This window comes from Saccoglossus kowalevskii, chromosome 12 (genome assembly GCF_978046115.1).
Source record: "Saccoglossus kowalevskii chromosome 12, keSacKowa6.1, whole genome shotgun sequence".
In the NCBI taxonomy this organism is placed as follows: Eukaryota; Metazoa; Hemichordata; class Enteropneusta; family Harrimaniidae; genus Saccoglossus; species Saccoglossus kowalevskii.
Window position 1 is genome coordinate 20,265,109 of NC_140652.1, and position 25,921 is coordinate 20,291,029.

The following is a 25,921-nucleotide window of genomic DNA, read 5'->3' on the forward strand; positions in this document are numbered from 1 at the left end:
CGTGTCACTAGATCGTTTAGATCTATTCAAACATGAAATTCGATTCTGTAAATTCCAATGACGTAATAACTCCAACCTTATAAATATCTACATATCTTTTTATTATTTATTCACGTGTGTTTTAATATTTAAGACACCAGCAACAATCTGCGCATACATTGTGAATAAAACCAAAATCATTTATTTTAATATTACACCACCAACATCGTACAATGTGCCAATGAATAAACATTAGTGTATGGGAAGAATAGTGAATGATTGATTTGGATACATTTCTTGTAAATATATAGTTTAGACATTAAAAAAGACGATGTACTCAATAAATGAAAGTCAGGGTTTGCCATTGACGTGTGGTTGCTATGCAACGCATTTAAACAACGTGAATAGGATAGAAAATAATACGGCACATCAATTAAGATGTTAAATATTGTTTTTGAATTAACAAGCATGGAAAACTTTGTAAGTACCGATGAAATTGACATTACGTGACGTCAAATATATGCAAAATAAATTTAAAATCGATAATAACATCAACAGTAGTAAGAACAGTAACAGTAAGTAAGAGTGAAATGATGCGAACCAGTGTAAATCTAATTTATGCAATGCAGCCTCACTAGGGATCAATGCGTCGTAAGGAGAGGGTGTCTAGGACTATATACCATGTTCAGATTCATGCGTAGAACAAGCAAAAATCAGCGGCTGCAGTCAATATTTTATAACGCATAATAATGACAAAGTGAAATAAATGAAATCTTATAAACTTTTAAGCTATTATAATCAATACGTATAACAAAAGAAATATTGTCACTTGACGCATTGGAATGTCGTTTCATAAATGTATTCATCGACAATTATGACATCCGATTGTCAATTATAACTTTTAACTCTTTTTATATTTACTATTTGTTATAATGTGATAATAAATACGTGGATTATAAACATTATTGAATGATTATATCGTTGGGCGAACTCTATTGGACAGTTACCGACAATTTCACATTAGGGCAACGAACATAATTATTACCTGTGCTACGAATTACTGGTTACATTATATCCATCTTATCCACTCGTTTTAATTCAAAAGTTGTGTTTGTATTTGGTCCAAATATGTTACCTTAGGAACAAATGTTGCATTCCAATGGTATTAATTGGTACATTTCTCTCCGTCTAAAATTGCACTGTAGATTAAAAAAAAAACAATAAGTGCACGTACAGACAAAATGAATCACTTTGGAAAATATATTCTGTCATCATGTTCTTGCTCTGTTATTCCCCCGTTCCCGTCCCACAGATTCCAATGTCTCCCCCTGTATCGTAGTTTTCATCCATCCAAGTCCGATCCATCACAGTCGTGTTCCAGTGTCGGGTTCCAATCCTGCCATGATCACCTCCTCTACGTTGTTCACTGGAAATTCGTCTTCATACTTACGGAAGAAAATGTTGTAGATCAGCATGGATATTCCGATCATAACCACTCCAAAGGCGACGAGGCTCGCTGCTATGACTGGAGCTGTACTGACAAAATGTTTAAAGAGGCATGAACCGCTGATATTTTGTATCAACTAATAACGGGCTTAAAACACCCATATGTTTTATTACGTAACATGGCGAATATATATATATATATATGTATATATATATATTATAATAGCGTGTAAATCGTTGGGAGATGAATGTTGGTGAGCTGAAAAAAGCTACCGCATATGCGCGGTATGAACATAAAGGCCATTTACTCTCAATAGTAAAGACATTAAAAATACGTAATCGCCTTGGATAACTATTTATATTTCATGCCATAAAAGGTAATAACGTGATACAACTGAGTATGTTTTATACCATATATAGTAACTACGTGAGACAACTATGTATGTCTCACAAAATGTAAGGCAATTACTAGGGACAACTATATGTATAGTTCATACCATATATGGTAATCACTTGGGACAACCATTTATGTTTCATGCCATATACGGTTACCACGTGATATAGCTATGTATATTTCCTACCATATAAGGCAAATACGTGGACCAACTATATCTGGTTTATACCATATAATGCAATAACAAGAGACAACTATAAAGAATTCATACCATATAAGGCAAATACGTGGAACAACTATGTATGTTTCATACCATATAAGGCAAATACGTGGAACAACTATGTATGTTTCATAGCATAGAGTGCAATTACTAGAGACAACTATTTATATTTCATACCATATAAGGCAAATACGTGGAACAACTATATATATATTATACCATAGAATGCAATTACGAGAGACAACTATGTATGTTTGATACAATATAAGGCAATTACTCTGGACAACTATGCATATTTCATACCATATAAGGCAAATACGTGGAACAACTATGTATGTTTCATACAATAGAATGTAATTACTAGAGACAACTATTTATATTTCATACCATATAAGGCAATTACTCTGGACAAATATGTATATTTCACACCATATAAAGCAAATACGTGGAACAACTATGTATGTTTCATACCATAGAATGTAATTACTAGAGACAACTATATATATTTCATACCATATAAGGCAAATACGTGGAACAACTATGTATGTTTCATACCATAGAATGTAATTACTAGAGACAACTATTTATATTTCATACCATATAAGGCAAATACGTGGAACAACTATATATATATTATACCATAGAATGCAATTACTAGAGACAACTATGTATGTTTGATACAATATAAGGCACTTACTCTGGACAACTATGTATATTTTATACCATATAAAGCAATTACGTGGAACAACTCTGTATATTTCCTACCATATAAGGCAATTACGTTAAACAACTATGTATATTTCATACCATATAAGGCAAATACGTGGAACAACTATGTATATTTCATACCATAGAAAGTAATTATTGGAGACAACTATATATTTCATACCATATAAGGCAAATACGTGGAACAACTATATATGTTTCATACCATAGAATGTAATTACTAGAGACAACTATGTATGTTTGATACAATATAAGGCAATTACTAGAGACAACTATATATATTTCATACCATATAAGGCAATTACGTGGAACAACTATGTATATTTCATACCATAGAATGTAATTACTAGAGACAACTATGTATATTTCACACCATATAAGGCAAATACGTGGAACGACTCTATATAATTCATACCATAGAATGCAATTACTAGAGACAACTAAGTATGTTTGATACAATATAAGGCAATTACTCTGGACAACTATGTATATTTCATACCATATAAGGCAAATACGTGGAACGACTCTATATATTTCATAGCATAGAATGCAATTACTAGAGACAACTAAGTATGTTTGATACAATATAAGGCACTTACTCTGGACAACTATGTATATTTCATACCATATAAGGCAAATACGTGGAACGACTCTATATAATTCATACCATAGAATGCAATTACTAGAAACAACTAAGTATGTTTGATACAATATAAGGCAATTACTCTGGACAACTATGTATATTTCATACCATATAAGGCAAATACGTGGAACGACTCTATATATTTCATAGCATAGAATGCAATTACTAGAGACAACTAAGTATGTTTGATACAATATAAGGCACTTACTCTGGACAACTATGTATATTTCATACCATATAAGGCAAATACGTGGAACGACTCTATATAATTCATACCATAGAATGTAATTACTAGAGACAACTATATATATTTTATACCATAGAATGTAATTACTAGAGACAACTATATATATTTCATACCATAGAATGTAATTACGAGAGACAACTATATATATTTCATACCATAGAATGTAATTACGAGAGACAACTAAGTATGTTTGATACAATATAAGGCACTTACTCTGGAGAACTATATATATTTCATACCATATAAGGCAAATACGTGGAACAACTATGTATGTTTCATACCATATAAGGCAAATACGTGGAACAACTATGTATGTTTCATACCATAGAATGTAATTACTAGAAACAACTATATATATTTCACAACATATAAGGCAAATACGTGGAACAACTATGTATGTTTCATACCATAGAATGTAATTACTAGAAACAACTATATATATTTCACAACATATAAGGCAAATACGTGGAACAACTATGTATGTTTCATACCATAGAATGTAATTACTAGAGACAACTATATATATTTCATACCATATCAGGCAAATACGTGGAACAACTATATATATTTTATACCATAGAATGCAATTACTAGAGACAACTATGTATGTTTGATACAATATAAGGCACTTACTCTGGACAACTATGTATATTTTATACCATATAAAGCAATTACGTGGAACAACTCTGTATATTTCCTACCATATAAGGCAATTACGTTGAACAACTATGTATATTTCATACCATATAAGGCAAATACGTGGAACAACTATGTATATTTCATACCATAGAATGTAATTACTGGAGACAACTATATATTTCATACCATATAAGGCAAATACGTGGAACAACTATGTATGTTTCATACCATAGAATGTAATTACTAGAGACAACTATGTATATTTCATACCATATAAGGCAAATACGTCGAACAACTATATATATTTCATACCATAGAATGTAATTACGAGAGACAACTATGTATGTTTGATACAATATAAGGCAATTACTCTGGAGAACTATGTATATTTCATACCATATAAGGCAAATACGTGGAACAACTATGTATGTTTCATACCATATAAGGCAAATACGTGGAACAACTATGTATGTTTCATACCATAGAATGTAATTACTAGAAACAACTATATATATTTCACAACATATAAGGCAAATACGTGGAACAACTATGTATGTTTCATACCATATAAGGCAAATACGTGGAACAACTATGTATGTTTCATACCATAGAATGTAATTACTAGAAACAACTATATATATTTCACAACATATAAGGCAAATACGTGGAACAACTATGTATGTTTCATACCATAGAATGTAATTACTAGAGACAACTATATATATTTCACAACATATAAGGCAAATACGTGGAACAACTATGTATGTTTCATACCATAGAATGTAATTACTAGAGACAACTATATATATTTCACAACATATAAGGCAAATACGTGGAACAACTATGTATGTTTCATACCATATAAGGCAAATACGTGGAACAACTATGTATGTTTCATACCATAGAATGTAATTACTAGAAACAACTATATATATTTCACAACATATAAGGCAAATACGTGGAACAACTATGTATGTTTCATACCATATAAGGCAAATACGTGGAACAACTATGTATGTTTCATACCATAGAATGTAATTACTAGAAACAACTATATATATTTCACAACATATAAGGCAAATACGTGGAACAACTATGTATGTTTCATACCATAGAATGTAATTACTAGAGACAACTATATATATTTCACAACATATAAGGCAAATACGTGGAACAACTATGTATGTTTCATACCATAGAATGTAATTACTAGAGACAACTATGTATATTTCATACCATATAAGGCAAATACGTCGAACAACTATATATATTTCATACCATAGAATGTAATTACGAGAGACAACTATGTATGTTTGATACAATATAAGGCAATTACTCTGGAGAACTATGTATATTTCACACCATATAAGGCAAATACGTGGAACAACTATGTATATTTCACACCATATAAGGCAAATACGTTGAACAACTATGTATATTTCATACCATATAAGGCAAATACGTGGAACAACTATGTATGTTTCATACCATAGAATGTAATTACTAGAGACAACTGTGTATATTTCATACCATAGAATGTAATTACTAGAGACAACTATGTATGTTTGATACAATATAAGGCAATTACTAGAGACAACTATATATATTTCATACCATATAAGGCAATTACGTGGAACAACTATGTATATTTCATACCATAGAATGTAATTACTAGAGACAACTATGTACATTTCATACCATATAAGGCAAATACGTGGAACGACTCTATATATTTCATACCATAGAATGCAATTACTAATTTCTGATTACCTAATAGGTAGATGTATCAATCCGCCTACAAAAAACAGATTTGGGTTTCAGTAATAACCTACTCAAAATCTAAGGATTGATTTTGGTGGTATCATATTTCGAAGAAAAACTTTAGTTGAAATACACCATCAGTGCACTCCATGAAAACGTAGGTTAAGTACACTGACTAGGTGCAATTCGTGATCTCACGATCTATCATACATGTGGTATAAAATATAATAATAATAATAATTTTATTCAACACGAAAATCTACTACAGAGAGTAATTTTATGGTTGTAAAACAAGAACAGAAATAATAATTCACACAACTAATATCACAAATAGCACATTAAACATAAGCTAATGTTATTGTTTAGTACAAAGCAAGACGCAAGTACAGTTCAATCCACCAGAATCACGAATAAAACATTGAATACATGTAACTAAGAATGGAGGAAAAAATACATGAAAATTAGTATAACAATAAAACTACTAAGCTACTAAATATGCCATTGCATTAAAACTACCTGCAGACTAATTTGATGGAGTTGCTATGTTTCATCTCTTAAGTTCATACTTGTATGTATGAATTGTGCAGTTTCTATTCCTGCAAAGCTTGTCATAATTAATCGGAATTTTTCGTCTTCATTCATTTTCAAGAAGTCAGATTTTTTGCCCTGTATATATTTAAATAATTTATTACGGGGTATGTCATATTTACTGCATCCTATTAAGAAATGGTACTCGTCTTCAATTTTATCATCTGTGCGGAGTTTACATATTCTTTCGTTTCTTCAGTTTCCAGTATCATACTAAAGACATTCATTTGCATAATGTCTGTAACATGCGCATGCTCAGTAAAGCAACATTCGAAATCAGCTAAAACTGCTTTAAGGGAGTATATATGTTGATGCCCATATTTGGACTTCTAAACGTTTTCACTTGTACTTCTACATTACAAGATGTTAGCATATGGTAAGTGGCAGCCTCTTGCCACGGAAAAGTTAAATTCTACACAAAGACAGAAAGTACCACTAATTGTAATTAGAACTATTGCCCACTTCACGAAATTGCCTAGCTGAATGCCCGTGCGTGGAACCTAATCGGCCATCGTGGGCACACACAACCGGTTTCTAGCCCGGTATCCGCGGAGCTCTGGGAAGCTCTGGGGAACTACCGTGTCCTCTGTTGAGCTCTACCGATTTGACTAAATGGTTTTTAATGAGGTCACCCGGAAACGGCATATTTTTCTACAAATTGTGCCCTCTAGTGGCAAAAAAATATAATATGCTGTAAATGGGTGAGACGGAACACCGTCCAAATCGTCGATGGTTTAATCTGTGGACGTTTTAGGATATTTTACTAAATTCTTGATGGCAAACGTCTACACTGCCAAACACAGTTATAAATTTGAACGACATTGCCTTCAGTGTTCCCACATACGTTAAGAGAAGCCGCGATTATTGAAATGATTTCCCCCACAAACAACATTTCACACAGAGACCCCGGATGTTGTCCTTCGGGAACATCCTATTCACACGGTTACAGCCTGAGTGAGGTTGAGACGACCGCAACATCAAAATCTTGTCAATGAATAAAACAAACCGCGTTAATGTTTTATGATTATTCAATTTTGGTCACAGTTAAACATGGTAAAGTGCCGAATTGGGCCTCCGCCGTATTTTATACCCGTGTATATTCTGCAGGAGTAAAGTAAATCTGTTTGTTAACAATACAGACTGGCTACTGGCGTCAAACACGTGTATATAAACGTTTCGCACTCATTGCATTAATGATAAAACAATAACGTGACCCGTGTATTGTTACAGTTATAGTCAAAGGGGCGAGTTAATTTTTTGTTTGATTCGTACAATATAATAATGAGGCATTATTATCTTTCTGGTAACACATGAGTAAACACAATAAGTCCTGGTAAATATTTGTAATAATAGCGAGAACAAAAAATGTCTTCGAGCTGTATCATTTGCATATCCATGGTATTAACATCCTAGCATTTGACCCCAAGGTATATTCATTTGGTACCGAAGGGTCATTTTAATTAAGTAAAGATTACAACGAATAAAAAATAAGATAACAAAAATAATCCAAAAAAAAACAAAAAAAAAAAACGTAGCTCATGACCATTTGAAGCGCAAATATATGTATACGCAAATGGTCGCCGAGTCTGCAGAGGGATGGGGTCGAAGGACTCGTTTTACCTCTTAAAGTGTGTTTCATTCTCTACGTCATCGATGACGGGAAAGAATAGAACATTATGTGAGAGGCAAAAAAAATTCTCGAAGCTTTCTCGTTGTCAACGAGATCTTGTCGGCCATTTTGCGCCGAAGGTCTAATCCTAAAAAAAAACACATATGCAATGTTTTTAAGACGGATGAAAGTCATTTGGTCAGATGTAATAAATTTAAATAATTGATGACGTAAGCACAGATCTAGAATATCCTTTAATAACCATGGGAACAACGTTACTCAATTAAGTCTGTCATATCACCTAAATATTGAACACGAATAATATGATAGTATCGTTAATACTGAGGTGAAACGTGTGGGATGTATGGATAATATCGATCACAGACCTTCATCATTTTGTGCATAGGTCGAAGATTGTGATTCCTGTGGTTTGACGTCACTGCTAATTCTGAATTCAGTATCAGCGAATGTAAACATACGTCGCTTTTCCCAGATACTAATCGTGCATTCCCGTCACAGAACACACCGACAAATTAAACTCATCCACGAATTGGCACATATCCAAAAATCGAGCCATGGGACGATTTCTACAAACTAATGATGTAATCGTGTTCTATTTTTAAATTTGAAGAATATACGAAATGCCAGGAGTAGAAAGGATCACATTGATAATAACACGTTTCTCTGCTGATGTAACTAATTCGGCATATAGACTCTACCCGCGCCGCCACTTAATATCTTAAGACGATTGGTTGTGATACTGATTGTTTAAATTCAAGTAAAGCGAAATGCTGGCAACTGACACGGCTCAATAAAAGCATTACCCCGATCATAAAGGCTGGAGATCATAGCATAAAAAAGATACACTGAAATGCATGAACAAATCGCTCTCGTCGCGCGCACGTATGTGCCTGCGCACAACTGTCAGCATATTCAAACTTAATGTTGCTTTTTTCATTACTTGCTTTCTTACGTTTGCGCAAAAAAAAAAATCCCTCAGCCCGACCCCATTCCCCATTTCATTCGCATTCGTACTCTTAGCACGAATCATTACTGAGTAATGTAAATTTTGATAAGATGTACGAGGATTTGACTTGTCTTTGCATCTTGTCAGTTCAAATAATCACAGGGACAGACAGACTGTGACATTGCCAGCAATCAGGGGAAAATAATCGATAAGTGATAGGAATGTTCCCAGCAAAACAGGAATGGTGTTAGTTGATTAACGTCATAGAGGCGAATAGACACAATTATTCAATGCAGACAGCAATCTTTTTTTCACCAGGGAGCAGACGAGAATGGGTCAAATTGACCTTAGTGAAAGGTCGTCGACAGCATATATCAGTCAAACGTTCATTTCTTATTGTCAAGTACAACACATTATGTGACAGAAACATCAACAAAATATCACCCAGAAATTCTCTAATTATTTCATGACGGTGGAAATAATTCTCCGGGAGTAGTATTGTAATAATATCGGCAATTTGGGTTTCACATTAAATACTTGTATGTAAAGATGTCATAGAGGAAATTGTCTTGAAAGACAAATATGACGTAATTGCTACTAACCTGTCATTATCTCGAGTGATCTGATTGAATTAGATAACAAATGGTCACGTGGTGTAACTGCAGACGAAATAAATTAATATATATTCAATGCAAGACTATGTAAATACGTCTGTCCACATGGACTCACCCGCTCTCGAGAACACGAGGCATTTCCATTGCCGTCAGAACCCTCTAAAACAATAGATTTGTTTATGCAGTAGTGTTTCAGATTTCTGCCAACAAATCGGAACTATAAAATTAGATTGATAGTGCGCTAATGAGCTTACCCGTCGTACGCCAACTTTCACGAGCTTGGAAAATTAACGCGTGTAATCACTTGATCCAGTTGACGAAGCAGAACGCCTCCAGTCGGCTACTTTTCCTCCCTAGGGAAAGATATCAATGAAAAGGGCGGTCAAATAATGAGGATTTTATCTACACCGCAAAGAAATAAAAACAAACAGTCGGCCTGATTTTAGCTTCAATTTGTACTGGTTAGTGACAATGTATTTTTTACGACCTTATGTCTACGTATGTGGCCATTTTATGTCTCGTTATTATGCATGGAGATGAACAGGACAACATAAATCACGTGATTTGGTCTATATCTTCTAGTACAGGGAGATTTTGTACAGTAATTGTAGACAAGATATGCACTAACGGGATCAAAGACTATAATTTGTCAAATTCCAAAACTGCCCCACTGCTATCGCATAGACATCGTCTCATACTAATATTCGTCAATGGCGTTAAATTATCAGCACTTGAGTCTCTTAGAAAGCTTATTGATGCTATTTTTATTCATGAATACATAAATAACATTTATGTGTTCTCATGTACCGTCATTTGCATATATCCCTTTTATCCATTACTCGTACGTCGCTATCGTATCCATTTACCAAAGTACTTTTTTTCCATCGATGTCTTGACTTGTAAACAACCTTTTAGTAGCTCACCATTTTATAAAAGATGTATTTTAAAATATTTTCGTTATGATTCTCGACTTAATTGTATTGTAATTGCCCGTATTCCGATTTTGCTAATTTGATAATGCATTTCATTTTTAACAGCTGTATTGTTGGGATGCGAGAATCACCTCGGCACGTGAATTCGTTATGAGTATGCATGTATTTTAATCGATGAGTCGCGCCCTCTAGCGACCGTGACGATTCGCTTCTCTGACGTCGAAATTGTAAAATAGACACTGTCTTTAAGGCGATAATTATGTTGGAGTGGGCAGCCCTTCGTTATTTAGAATACACGTCACTAAAAAATTACTTTGTTCATCAACAGATATATACAAATAAAAACAACAGCCACGACGTGAACGGCCGTCCTTTCACCCAATTACGTCACGTAATCGCTTCGTCGCTAGATGGCGTAACTTCCAGACCTGAATGACGATAACATGATGCACAAACAATGAAGTATATGTAATACTGGATACGCCAAACCACTGATTACCGTGGTTACTCTTGTCATACAAAAGACATATGGGCAAAATATTCCATTCTTAGTTCCATATGTTTAGTGTGTCAAGTATCCTGGCTGCAATTTGTGGAAATATTCAAATGATCAGATTTTGTTCATCTCTTCCCAAAAATCTAAACACTTGCCTTTATTGCACAGTGGTCAAATTTGTTAATGTCAAGGCAATTAATGAAACTTTAAACAAATTTTAAAATTCTTCTATTTTAAGAACAAAAAGGTTTGTTAGTATGCAGAGAATGAGGTTCTTTTCTATGCATTGTATTCCACCGCCAACCCAAAATTAAGCAAATTAGTCATTTGATATTATCTCTTTTTACTATGTGTTTATCTATTTCATCTTAATTTATATACATTATGTAAAAGCATTAAATTTCAAAGAATTGAGTTTTTAAAGCAAACATTTACATCCAATTGGACGACGGTGTTCCATACTCGTTGGACAAACGTTCGTTTACAATTTGCGAATAAAAATGAGTTCATTTACCGAGCGCATGCCGTTAACAATCAACAAATTGAGTACATCGATGTTAATGTTAATGTCCTATCTCTTTTAGCAAGTGACTGTACAATTATGGGTTAAAGTACACGCCTGTTCACTTCACATCATTAAGTCAGGCTCATATATAAGTGGTGTGGATCAGCGTGACCTGCTTGACCTCCACCATTACAGTATATTGTTCGTTCGATCGTGTGTATTCGAGAATCCGAAGAAAAAAAAATTGAAATAAGAAATGTGATTAAACTTTATACATCTACAACATTAATCATCCAAACTAATTTATTTCAGCTAAATAGAAACGACAAATCAAACAATCTACCAACATTCATCGACGTCCAAGACTGTTAAATAAATCAAGGAAGTATACATACTCAGATTGTGTTTATTTTCTTTATATTTTTTCCAAATCAAAATGCGTCCCATCCAAAGACGTGTATTTAGATGTATTTTACCAAGAAGATCAGACAACTTCAAATTAGTAAATCGCTAGCTCTGTGTACAAAACACATTTTGTTTTTCAATTTCCCAAATATTTATAGGTAATTAGGGGTTCAAAGGTAAGCCTAAACACATTTCTTAAACATATTTTGCAAAAAAAATTAAAATAAGAAATTTGATTAAACTTTATACATCTACAACATTAATCATTTATATATATATATACGATATACCTACCTTATTTAATCAAGTTACTTAGTTGTCAAAACTACTAGCTAATTTAAAACTCTTTTCTGACAGAATGAATGCAGTTCTTGTGCATGACATTGATTAAACGTTCAGCACATGTTCGAATGTATGAACAAACATATATTGTACACGCGCTGTATACGTCGCATGTGTCCCCATATCGAACACGACGCGACACGACGATTGCTTGCTGTAATGTAGTATGCTATCATGATTCATTCGTTTTTTACTGAGGTGAAATATCAAATACTACACCCAAAAATGGCAATTAGGAAGCGGTTTCCATAGTTTACAAAGACATTATATTGCGTCATTTGTAACCCACTGAAAATAAATGTAATTGTTGTAATATTTCTAGACGTCAATATACTGGTAAGGAACTTCATACCGGTAAGTCCCCAACGAGTAGTTTCAGATATTGATATATAGCATCGCCCTGGGAAACACACGAAAAATGCCCTAAGACAGACAAAACATGATATTTTTAACCCATTTTGTAAAACGGAATTTTTCCGAAGTACGAAGACCTCACATTTGTTTTTCAGTTACTCCATCCCTATCATGAAATGTTCCGTATGACATATGACAAAGTTTAACTTTTAAGTAACGCTATAGCATACGAACTGATGACAGACACATACATTATTAGAAAGCTGGATCCGATATTTTTGTTTTTGCTTTAAATATTAAATAACTGAATACTATCGACGGGAAGAAGGGATTTCTTTAATAATCTGTACATCTAAATTGAATATTATAAATTTAAATCTTTAATTTAATTATCCTCTCGATGGTTATCTACCGTAGCGTATATCGATTTCATGGTTTCACCGAATCCATTGTAAGCACACTCACGGGTAAATGAAGTTAATTTCACTCAAGGTAAACCCCCCGCGGAATGATCCGAAATAGGTAAATGAGAGACCGTACTTTTAGTGGAGAGTTAATAATGTATGATTCTCGCAGTTTTGTTGATGCTGATTTACCACGAAATCGTCACGGCACATGATATATTTACCGATATCCTTGCATACTAATTTACCTGTGGCGCCATTGACGCGACTGATATGCTATAAACATTTCCCAAGTGTCACAAAAAAGGTGTTTTATTTCAGTTTTTGGATTATATGTTTTTAGATAAACAGCTAATCACATTGAACAGTTATCGCATATAACCCCAAAACTATTTTTTTTACTGCCAAGTTAACGACCATTAAACAATCGATCAACAACAAAAAAACGAGTGATTTGAATTAATATAATGACATCGTATTCCGAGTGCGCGTCTTCTTCCATACTGTTGTAAACAAACGCGTACATGTTTCTGCCGAGATACCTTGTATTTGATCTTGCCTGAAAGTGCTTGTAAAACATGCTACAAATCAGAGTGGGCGTAGCGTATTGCCATGGAATAAAACAAAATGGAGGGAGGTCGAATTGCCGAAGAGGGCAATTGCCCACGCACGATTACCAATTCCAGACGGCAAAAACCGTTAAAATATTTAGACAGTTGAGTGAAAAGACAAACAGACATAATTCGTCTTGCATGGCAAAGGTCATGCCTTTATTTCTGCAAGACATACTCTCAACCGTCTTAAGACGCCCAATATATTATCTGTCAAGTATGAGGTTAGTTTGAAAATTGCCTATACGTTAAAACAATTTTCGAGAGAAAATTTTGCTCATCAGTTACGACTGGCATTTTTAATTTGATTTGGTGTGAGCAAAGTTTAGCTGACTTGCAAAATTGCTCACGGCATTTAGTTTACCAAATTTTTGCTCATCAAATTTTACTCACTACTTAGTATTCGACCACGTAGTCACTGCATAATCGAAATCTATTTTCAGGACAGAGTGTAGAAACCTTGATGAGTGCGTGAGTCACGTACAGTGAATACTATTCTTGTACTCAATTGTCTGCTCGCTGTTTTACGAATCGCGTTCTGTAAATGTCAAAGTATCTGCTGCTTCGCTGTGCGACGCTCCAACGTTAATATGGCTACGGAGCTAGGTAATCACCTGACTGGAGATAAAACGCGCGATCGCTTCAAATAAAACGTGATATTCGTTTTCAGTCTGGTAACATTTAGCGAAGAATATACGAGTTTTCAATTTTCATTATGGATATCTCAGGCATAGCAATGTACTGTAAGTAACATGCCAATCAGCGACTTGCCCCCAGGTTCTTGGTTGCGGGGTTACATGCGACAGGATATACATCGCCTCGGCTGGGCTCTGCTTGAGATTTCGTCAGATGTTATAGTAACGAATACGAGTATTAGCCTTGTTAACGAGAATTGGTAGTGACTTATTTCTTCGCGGTAATAACTTCATGTCTCTTGGGAAAAAAATATTGAAAAGTGAAGACGTTTTTGTTTTTTTAAATGTTCTCAAGTGCAGCATCGCCTGGGACAAGTACTATGATTGACGGTAATTTGGATGAATGGGGTTATTTTCTGAAAGTCGCTGATAATAGCACATAAAACAAGCACTGACACGTCGCCTACGAGTGGGGTGTTTTCCATCAATTTTTAGTAATTCCCCTAATGGCGTGTAAGTGTTACATAGATGGATTTGTCATGCCAGTGAATAACTGAATGAATCTTAGCAGCGAAAGATCGAATGTTGTGCTAGTCACAACGCACGTTTAAAAGCTTCACAGTCGACGCCCCGCGCCGAGTTCGATATGGGTCCCATGCGATATATATGCAACGCGTGTATAATACTTATCTACGTCAAATGTGATTACGTCACGGCTAAGCCTCTTCATTATTAAATCTTCTAATATACAGAAAATAAATAATTTTAATCCATTATTCTCAATCTTTTTTTTTTAATTGAAGATTGAAGGAGCTTGGATTATACTCGCACATAAAAAAAAAATACGAATCGGTTTTGAAACTATAGCAAGTGCAATCAATATTTTCCCAGCCTATCTACTAGTATTGCAGAGATTCGGCACCTCAACGTGATTCAACGTACAATAACGAATTAGTGTGGCACATTTTGCGGTTTCCATGGCAATGTGCATGAGATATAAATGATCATAAATTGGCGCGATTCACAGGTGGAAATGATAACAATCATGTATCACCCTGTTTCAACGCTTATCTCGGTTTGGGTTATTGTTTAATTGTTTTTGCATCACACCAGCTTAAAAGGGGTTTAAAGCGCGGTGGTCGTCGCGCAGCGCGTGTTCGAATTTCATGTAAATAAACAATGTATTTTACACGCGTTGTATACGTCGCTATGAGTCCCATATCGAACAGGAGGCGGCACGACGACTGCCGCCCTTTAAATGATATCGTTTATCGCGGAATATAATCAAGGCATAAACGTATAGAGCGTAAGCTAACTAGCTACTACAAAATTGCAACAATGTCTGCAACATCTTCGCGAGTGCAGACGGCACAATTTTCGATTGGTACGTCTAGCGTCTTCTCAACTGTCTTGCGGCTCTTGTATTTACCCAACGAAATAATTCAGGTTTTAGCGGTCATTTTTTTTTCGGGTGACATACAAATATATATACAAAACATTGTCATCGATGTTTCATTTTACGAAAAATAGGCAGCATAAATTCATTATTTTACTGAAAAGGGCATTGCGGGTTCTATCATGGTAATGGTAACCGAAGACGTTTAATTCGATAGTCAGACCATCATCCGAGATGCATTGGAAATGCAATTGGTGTACTCATGCATTAATAGGAAATGACTAACAATTAGAAAATTCAGTAATTCGATACTCTGCTTAGGGTATCACGAGGGCCATGTTCTAATTTGCCATTCGATACCACTGACAGGTGCGCTGGGAAAGCTCGTGCATGCTCTGGGTGAAACAGAATGAAGATTAATCTTTGTAAACAAAAAAATGCATGGATGGTAATGAGAATGAATAAACAGTTTACTCCCCAGTGTCACGTATGACCGTATACTCGCCGACAGCTGTAGCAGTTTGCGGCTAAACATTTCAATGTGATTTTGTGTTGCAGGCATACGATTTGATGGAGATCGCAACCTTCTAACGTGTATAGACTGGGGCTCGTATCGATGCAGAATACTAATGTTCTTTTTTTTTTGCGTACTCACATTTCTCACAAAAATGAAGAAAATACAATAACAAATATTGGATCATCGTACTGAGAAAACTGATGTACAACATTTATTCAAAATAGCACTGTTTGACTGCTTTAGGGCATTTTAACTTTGTAAAGATATATCTAAATATCTCATTCTTGTTGTCGGTGACATTTACTGTCTTATAGAGTGCTTGTCGATGTTTAGAAGTTCAGAAGTAAAATTGACCTTATCGGGTTTTGGAAACAGTACGCGGAAAGTGTTGGTAAGTTTTCTTGTTATGCATATTTTGTTGTGTTTATATATTAACAATTTTACTCTGAAAAAAATTTAAAAAATGACAGTGAATAAAAAAAGTTTACATCGTTTTAAATAATACTGAAATAATTATCGGCAAATTTTGACATGAAGTGTTGTCACGATTGTATGCGTTAAAATACGTCAAAAAAAACGATAGAGTATTAATCTGTGTTATTACCTATCATAGAAGAGCGTTATGTAGTTAACATGCACATTAGAGTAGTCAAACATGATAGACTTAATTATGGAACGTATCGTGAACCACAATTCCTCGCTCGTTGGTGTTATTAATTAGCAAGGCGATCTTTACGTCACAGCTAGACATATCTCAATTGATCTTAGACGCAAATTATGGCCGCCGAGATCTCGTTGAGAGCGAGACGGACACGAGACTTGTTTTCACCCCTCGAATGGTGTTCCCTTCTTACCTGTCATTTCGCCCACTGATCCAAATACCAAAACCCCCTATGCAGAGTTCTACTTCTACGAATATATCTCTGCCATCACGTGATCTTATGCTTGTCGTTGATTGGTCGATGCATCACAGGAGTACTACTTTTAAAAATGTCCACCAATTCATTGTCATGGTGAACTCTACCAAAATCGCACACGTTGTTTGTAGATTCTGTCTGTTTTCAGAGTGAAAAGCTCTTTTTTACTTTCAGTAGCAAAAATCGAAGTGCTTTCGTCGCCTGGTAATTTATATGACGAACAGCTGGTGGACCGAGTAACACCTTAGTAACCGCCATTCCGTGATAAAATTATTATATTATATTATATTATATTATATTATATTATATTATATTATATTATATTTATATTATATTATATTATATTATATTATATTATATTATATTATATTATATTATATTATATTATATTTTTCAGTGCGTTCACGAAAAAAATCATCATCAGCTATCTAGTAACATGTTTGTAAAACGTGTTTACCAGTAAGAAGAAATCAACAAGACAGCCCTCTAATAACAAAAACACGCCAAGAATACGCGCTGTCGGCAGTAGAAATCTTGTGGCGTTTCACCACAAAATGGCGGGGTGTGTTGGCAGTGATACTTTCGCTGTTCTAGCCCCAAGGAACTCTGGAAGGAGAATAAACTATGATCATGCACATAAACCGGGGGAACAGTAGACGCGATGAGAGAATTTGATGGGCAAAAACAAAAACAACAAGTTTACATCTACATCTACTTTAAATTACCGATTAAGGGAGTCTTATACATCCTCGTCTTAACAACTCCACATCTTATAAATAATCTTATTTCGCTGATTGCGAATATTTGCGGGAAACCTGGCGAACGACGACTCTCAGATGGTCGTATCGGAGTTTGATAGCCACATCAGAGCAGAACGTACTTTTAACTTCAAAATGAGCGGCATGGGTTTGCCTTTACTCGCTTTAATATCGGAACATTAAAAAAATCAGGTGTACGAAGCAGCGAGTTTTATTAACTTGTATCCCGTAATCAAAGAGCAATAAACTACCCATTGTCATTGCAGATTTGTTTCCTCGCTGGGCAGGACGGTTATGAGCTAATATGTATATACGATCAATATAATATTGGGGATATATTCAATCACGCTGCGTAAGGATTCAGTTATTTCCCAGGCACGTGGGCTAGAAGTGAGGAGAGAGAGAGAGATGCGAATTTAATAGAAGCAAATTAAATCGTTGCCGTGTTTCACGTTGGCATGGCTATCGTACAGGCTGATTAAAGAAACTTCGTTAAAAGTAGAGTCACAAAGCATTAACAAATTAGTGCATCCGGTTAAACTAATAATTTAAAGGCGACTCCTCATTACGTACAGGGATTTTTATTTCACACGTAACGTTCAGGGCGTATGCTGCGACGAGTCACGCGCCAAAACAACACAATGACCTCGGTATCTTGTTGTCCAACTAATGGAGTAGCCGAGCCTGCACCGGCGTGTTACAGTTTTATCTAAACGAATTTGCGCTTCTATTATCCAACGAGTAGATTTCATTAATGCATACATTACATTGAAAGGTACATGTTTTTCCACTTAGATGTGTAACCAGTTAAAGTGCGTACCGAATTTTCAGCTGGACTATGTCGGCATATTAGAGAATGCTTGTCCGACTGTGTTACAACGCTTGCATTCGGTAATTGGTGCTGGAGTCAGTAATCATGTAAAGAAGAACGATCTCCGTACACAACACGTCACTGTCGATTGTTCTGGTCATTTTAATTTGGCGTAGCGTTTATTTGATGATTTGATTTTTCTAGGTTATAACACAGTCACTCTACTAGGAGAGTGACTGTGGTTATAAGAACCCAGTCATAGCGTTATAACTGAGGTGGTTTTGCAGGTATTGAAAATACATTTGTCCCCTTCCATGATCACAGGTGCGTCACCTGGTAATCACACGGTGCTTACGCGGTTGTGTATTCTGACAGCCGTCTTATTCCCGCGTGTGTTAAGCTAAATTGTTTTAGATAGTCTTGGCACCATTATTATTTGTCCGATAAAAATACGTATCATGGGGCGTGCACATGGCGTCTGCTTGTTACTTATAACTACTATGCTCTCTATATAAATGTATTACATAAGAACACATTATTATTACTTACTTACATCTAATTGATGATTAAACAGAATTTCGAATGTGGGTCTATTAATTTGTCTATATTTAGGTATCTAAGTGGGCATTATATCGTGATTACTAACCGAATCTGCAGCATTGAAATATAATTACAACTGTTAAATTGGATATACATCCCCGATCAGGAAAACGTAGATGTTCCTGAAACTGAAAACGAACAGCGCGTTAACAGCACGACTTTCTGTCGTTATCGAAGACTACACGGTGCATTTGTGACAAATTAGAAAGACGCCATACATGCTCGGTACTCTCATCACTGATATCATGGAGGTATAAATAAATCTGATCAAAACGTCGTATCTTTAGGTCGCGTCTTTTAGCGACAAAGTGCTTCTCTGGCGTAAAAAGCTGTAAAGGACACTGTTCACATTCTATTGATTATATGGTCGACTGCCACAAAAAAAAAAATCAGCAATTTGATAGATTTTAATCAACGACTGCGCAACCAACCATGATTGCCAATCAATATTCTCAGACTCTTCTTCGTTATATCGACGTCACGAAATCGCTTATCGCTGGAGGGCGCAACTTAAAGGCATTAATGACGCAACCGTTTCAAGATTTAACGTGAAACGAGATACTAAAAGCTAAACCAATAAAGCGATTCCTAATCAGTGGATAAGGTGAGGTGTTACAATCAAGTTAAATTGCGAGATACAATACAAATTTGAGTGTACGCTCTATCACAATTACAGCACGTATACCAGCAGGTTTTCTGCATGGTTGTTCAGTCGACCATGGAATTAAGAATGGAAACAATCATACATTAGTAAAGTTACCATACGATGCACGGTACCAGTATATTGTTGTTATGGAAACCATTTTAGTTGATCGTGATAATAATTTCACTATCGTTATTGTGATTTTTGTTTATCAATTGTCATGGTAACTAGTCTAGGAACGAGATTTATATATCTTTTATTCTTCAGCGTAAAACAATTTCATTGCTGATCAGTGATAGTCGATAATGGTTTTGTGAGTGGCTTAGAGCATCATCTCCGTCGTCAATGCTTTTAAGTTCTTATTTCTCTTGTCCAAGCCTTGTGAAATAAGTTATCAATTGTGTTGCCTACTGAACAACATGCTGAAGAAACTTTGTCTTATGTGTCGCTGTGTGTTAGAGTGGGTGTTGTGATGATTTAAAACGTTAAACAAGGCTACTACAATATACTTTCAAGAGACTTCCTTTTAAAGAGTGTATTTTTTTTTCACCATATACTGTAATATATTTAGTAGTTAGCAATTTTTACTTTGGTAAAAACAACTCATGTTTTTTTAAGTATGCTTGCGAGAAAACGAATAGCAAAGTGTTAAATATACCGGCAGGTCCCAACTGCAAATTTAACGTGGGACTGATCACCCAATTACGTTGGACCCATAACGGTCGAATATAGCACATACCACATAACCTTCTTCGCCTTCGCTTACATCAACATCAGCTAATTCAAAATCATCAACAGATCTAGAACTCCAGTCGCTCTACTCGTCACCAGAAACAGGGAAAAAACATCGAAGAAATCGAAACAATCATGACGCCATTTTAGAAAACGTCGCATGCGCAGGTTTCAAGCGTCATGTTTTGCATATTAACGCGATGGCAAATCTCGTATAGCACGAGACCGTGTGCGTTTTCGTGATACCGAGTGACAACAGCAAGTTGGACACACGGGTGCGAATTAGAAAGTTAATCCAATTCACGGATTATAACCTACATTGCACTCTATACTGATAAAGAGACGCAGTTGCTCGTCTGTGTGCTTCTATATTTTAACCTTTCTAATTCCAAAGCAGATGCATAATGATATCTAAGAGGGTATATGCTTTTAAATTGATTGAACAATTGTATGATTGCATTAAAGGCCACTACTATAGGACATACTCAAGGTAGTAAATCAGAAAAAGCCCCGGGCAAGATATGTCAACGCATGGTAGTTATAGTTTGTCTGATAAAAAAATAAATCTTATTAATAATACAGCGGTTTTGTAATATCACTTACTGGTCCATAAAATGCTGAAAATATACTTATTGTCCGAATGTTTTTCTCGAACACGCTGAATGGTGTAATTTTGTATGCAATGTACTGCCCGTATGATAAATTTTCTTTTTTTTCCCGGTTATAATTGTTCTCTGACAGTACCATTTAGTCCTCCACGTGCGCGTCACGATGTCAGCGTCACGATGTCAGCGTCACAATGTCAGCGTCACAATGTCAGCGTCACGATGTCAGCGTCACGATGTACTCGTGGGATACGTCCACTGTTGATGTCTGTTCAACATTGTATCAGGATATTAATTTATTTCGTATTGCAACCTCTATTAATGTTAACAGAATCGGGTGATTGTGAAAGAAACATATCTAACAGTAACGTTCTTGTGATATATTCATATCGTTTCATCTTTCATAGCACACGTGTGTGAGAAGAAAGCGCTTTGAGACTTCGCGCCGTTTTAAATTATGGACATTCAATTTTTGGTACATATGAATGTAATCGGATTCAGTAGGTATTAGTTTTGAATTTGGATAAATACGTATTATGTATTACATCCACACGATGAAAGTATTGTACTCATATTTAATAAATATTTACCAGTTAGAGTGTGACTAATTTATTACTCGAAAACCAATTCAACGGTTCGTGATAAATTGGAAGTGTCTGACGCTTTCATGATTCGATGTGTTTGCCCGTACTTGTGCGTGGTGAATATTACATATGAGTTAGTCAACCGGTTAGTACGTTACAATACCGTGGCAGCGGCCGTTTTTCCAAGTGTCAGTCGCTTTGGCATTTACTCCGCGCGGCGACAATTGCGACATTTTTTTTATGTTAAATTTATTCCGATTCTAAGTACAAAAATTTGTAACCAGTGTTTTATTGCTGGTTGCCATGACACTGAACAAGTAATAACGTTTTGGCACGGATGTATTCAAAAACCAACTCCCTCTTTTTCCGACCCGCATTTGTGGCAATAAGGTCAAGCAAGGTAAAGGTGGGTGTGGTAGATGTACAAATGAGACACTTTTAAAATTATCAACGGATGAAAAAACCCACCCCCCCGATGTCTGTTAGGCGCATCTTGTCACATAATAATACTAACTCCGATTTACAAATTTATACAGCTAATTGATCAAGAGTTATTACACCGTAACTGTGCGATGATGATAATATTATTACGAAAATATAGTTTCGTAATATATACATATATATATTTCCTGAATATTATTATCAAATTAAACCTGCCGACTTTCCATAGTCAATATCAATCTATACACGGATTGCCAAAGCGATTCTCTGCTTGAGTGTTCTCTCTCTAACATACAAAACGCGATCTTCGTGAATTTTGCGGTTGAGTAACCTTTTTAACGAGAGCGCCTCGGATGTTCGTGATTGAATAAATGTCCTCACCTCACCTTTTCCGTCGCTCGTTGTCCCAGTGAGTTAAACGCCGATATCCACTTAGACTTGGCCTCTAGAAGGCTCCACTAAGAATGTACTTGTGCGTGGCGACTGTCTACTGGCGACTGTCTGTGAAATCAAACGAACACGTCCAGTATCAACTCGGTCGCCTTGCCCGTGAGCCTTCTGCGATGTCTTGCTCTCCTAGTCAGGGTTAATGGCGCGCGTCATCGGGAAACAGTGCAAGATACAAGTAGAGAAGGGAACTTGATTTTAGAAGCATTGCGCCACCAGCGGCAATTTTGTATGTCTATTCGTTTTGAATTTATTGTGTGTACTGTGTGTATTGTGTGTTTATTGACTTTGACGTGTTCACTTGGAACTGGTTACATGCTTTATTGCAATAGTAACTGAGTAAACTAGTATCGGTTCATGTTATTGTTTTCATGACGAATGAAATAATGTCATATTATTACATATGTACTGCAGTTTATTTTGATTCGTCCCTGAAATCAAAATCGGTATTTCCACAACCCATATGCAAATGAGGTCTGAGAGCAAACAAAGTAGTCCCTTTAGGAGTACAGTTTTTCGGAATAAACAATATTTAGAAGTACGATATTTTCCCCTTGGGGTACATGAATATACTTGCTGAGTGAAATGAAATTTGAACAACATTAATGGTACTTTTAGGCAGTCACTTATTTTGGCCCAAACTAATTTGCATATCACCCATGCAATAATGTTTTCGGTATTTTCACGGTCAATATGCAAATGAACATGGTATTTTCATTGGCTACCGAACTATTTTTATTTTGTAAACCATTTTCGTCTGCTATTTTTATCCAGTTCAAATCGTTCAACAACATTTTTGGCATGTCAGGTGTACATCACATGGAATACTACGATTGGGAGAACTTAATGTATGTTGACCACCTGTAAACTGAGTTTTATAAACCTCGAAGGGCTCTCAGAAGATCCACCAGCAGTAAAATCAGCGATTACTATGCAGCCGTAACCATCTGCATCGAGATACCAGGTTTCTGCTGGCGACATTGCGGCGTTACTCAATTCCAAATAAAAATTACCAACGCCAAAAGAGCAACATTTTAACAGGTAATCAAGACTCAGTCAATCCACGACCAGCAAGCAACATCACACACGAAGTTGTAGCGTGCAGCTAAGCGACAACCGCTGTCGACGAAAGTCATCCCGTCTGTGGAGTACCGCAGTTGCACGGCATGTTTGCCAATGCGCAATTCTGTGGCGGAACTTTTAACTTCAACATAAACTGTGTATCATAGTCGTCCAGTTCAAGTTCTGGTTCTGCCGTGGTCCCAACTAAACGTCAACAAGTTATTTATTCGGAAAGTGACTCAGATTAGACGTCTGATTATTTTAATTTCAAACAAACAGTGACACGCGTTCTCCGGGCGCGTTCTACACTGACACGCGCTGCTAGGGCGTAACACTTTAATACGAAATAATAAAGTATGGAACATATGTAATAATAACAGAACATCCACACCCTCCCCGTGGCTTTCGTTGCGTATGGAAGTTATTTTCACTCGGTGTATTCTGCTGTACTTTCACTTTCACATATACACGAGCTCAAATCAAACAGCAGATCTCGAGTCTGACATCGTATACAGGTATATATAATAAGAACCTAAACTTTCTAGGTTTCTAAATTTTACACACATTGTTATGATCTATTTTCAAATAAGTTTAACGTCATATGCAGTTGAGTATGGTACTCCAATTCAGGACTTGATTGACTTACATGGCATGACCTGTTTTCTTCTGAAAGGCGGTGGTCGTCGCGCAGCGCGTGTTAGAATTTCATGTAAAGCGTTCAATACAATTTAACAAATAAAAATAAAAATAGCTGGGGCAAATCGCTGATAGACATATTTGTTTACATGGATTTGCTTTAGGCTGGTATTTAAACTTGTATTTAAACAACGATGCAAAGTTATAATTCTACAAAAGCGACATGGCGAGATTTGTAGTATTAACAGACTGGGTGTAATCTCCCATGTCTAATTTACATTATAGAAAAAAATAAATAAAATTTAAAATACATATAACGTATAAAATGCACTTATGACGGTTCGCTTGTTTGCCCACAAGCCCAATAGCGGACGTGGTACGAGACAGGTTAGTCTTGCTAGAAACTGATCTTAGGTCAAAATATGTACTATCACGGATTATATAACAATCCGAAAGACCCGACCACGTTAGAAATTTATTTTTTTTTTTTTAAGAGACAAAAAGAAATAAGTATTTCGCACGGTCGTTTTTTTCATACCATACATTGTAACATATTGACGATCCATTACCAGACAGGATTTCCTTAATTATAATCACTATGTCCGTCCAATGTCTGTTTGTGTCCATACACACACACACATTAACTCTTCTGTGATTTTGTGTCTGGGCCGATTACGTCCAAACTAGGATGGCAACTCTCACATTTACTCGAGTTAGGTGAAAAACTCAGCAAAACATCTTTCATCATCGCTGTCATGGCAACAACCGAAAAACTACTGTTGCGTCAAACTTTGAATCTTCCTTGAGTTTGTGCAGCAAGTCACCGGTTTGCGTTTTTAGTTTTAGAAATTATTATTTCCACTGGGTAGACACAATGCTTGACATGTCAACATGTCACATCTTAATTAGCATTGCGTTACAGTCACAGCCAACTCTTCAAAGCTAATAAAAAAACCGCAAACTATCAGATGCGGATTCAGTGCTAGTCCAAATAGTTTACGTTATTTATCCTCAACTTCCATTGGTTAAAACAACTATGTTACGAATGGCCTCCACGATTTTTGTCTTTCAATCAAAGTAATTTTCTGAAGTCGCTTCAATGTAAGTATTGTCACCTTTTGCAGAAATGGAATTCACTCCTGAGCTAGTACCGCCAAACTGGTTGTCGGTTAAATTGTTTCGCAACAGACGCACTTTTAGGGCCAGTATAATTATATGTAATATATAAAAAAAGGACGACTGGGCGTAATGCACA

General features: G+C 35.7%; 1 long non-coding RNA gene across 1 annotated transcript; it reads right to left on the reverse strand.

Annotated features, from left to right (window-relative positions):
• Positions 1-77: 77 nt before the first annotated feature.
• LOC146735612 (uncharacterized) lies at positions 78-23,104 on the reverse strand. Its single transcript, XR_014931139.1, has 4 exons — positions 22,903-23,104; positions 10,088-10,186; positions 9,822-9,878; positions 78-1,510 (listed from the first exon to the last, which is right to left on the reverse strand). It is a non-coding gene; the product is annotated as an uncharacterized LOC146735612 (long non-coding RNA).
• Between the last annotated feature and the right edge of the window lie 2,817 nt (positions 23,105-25,921).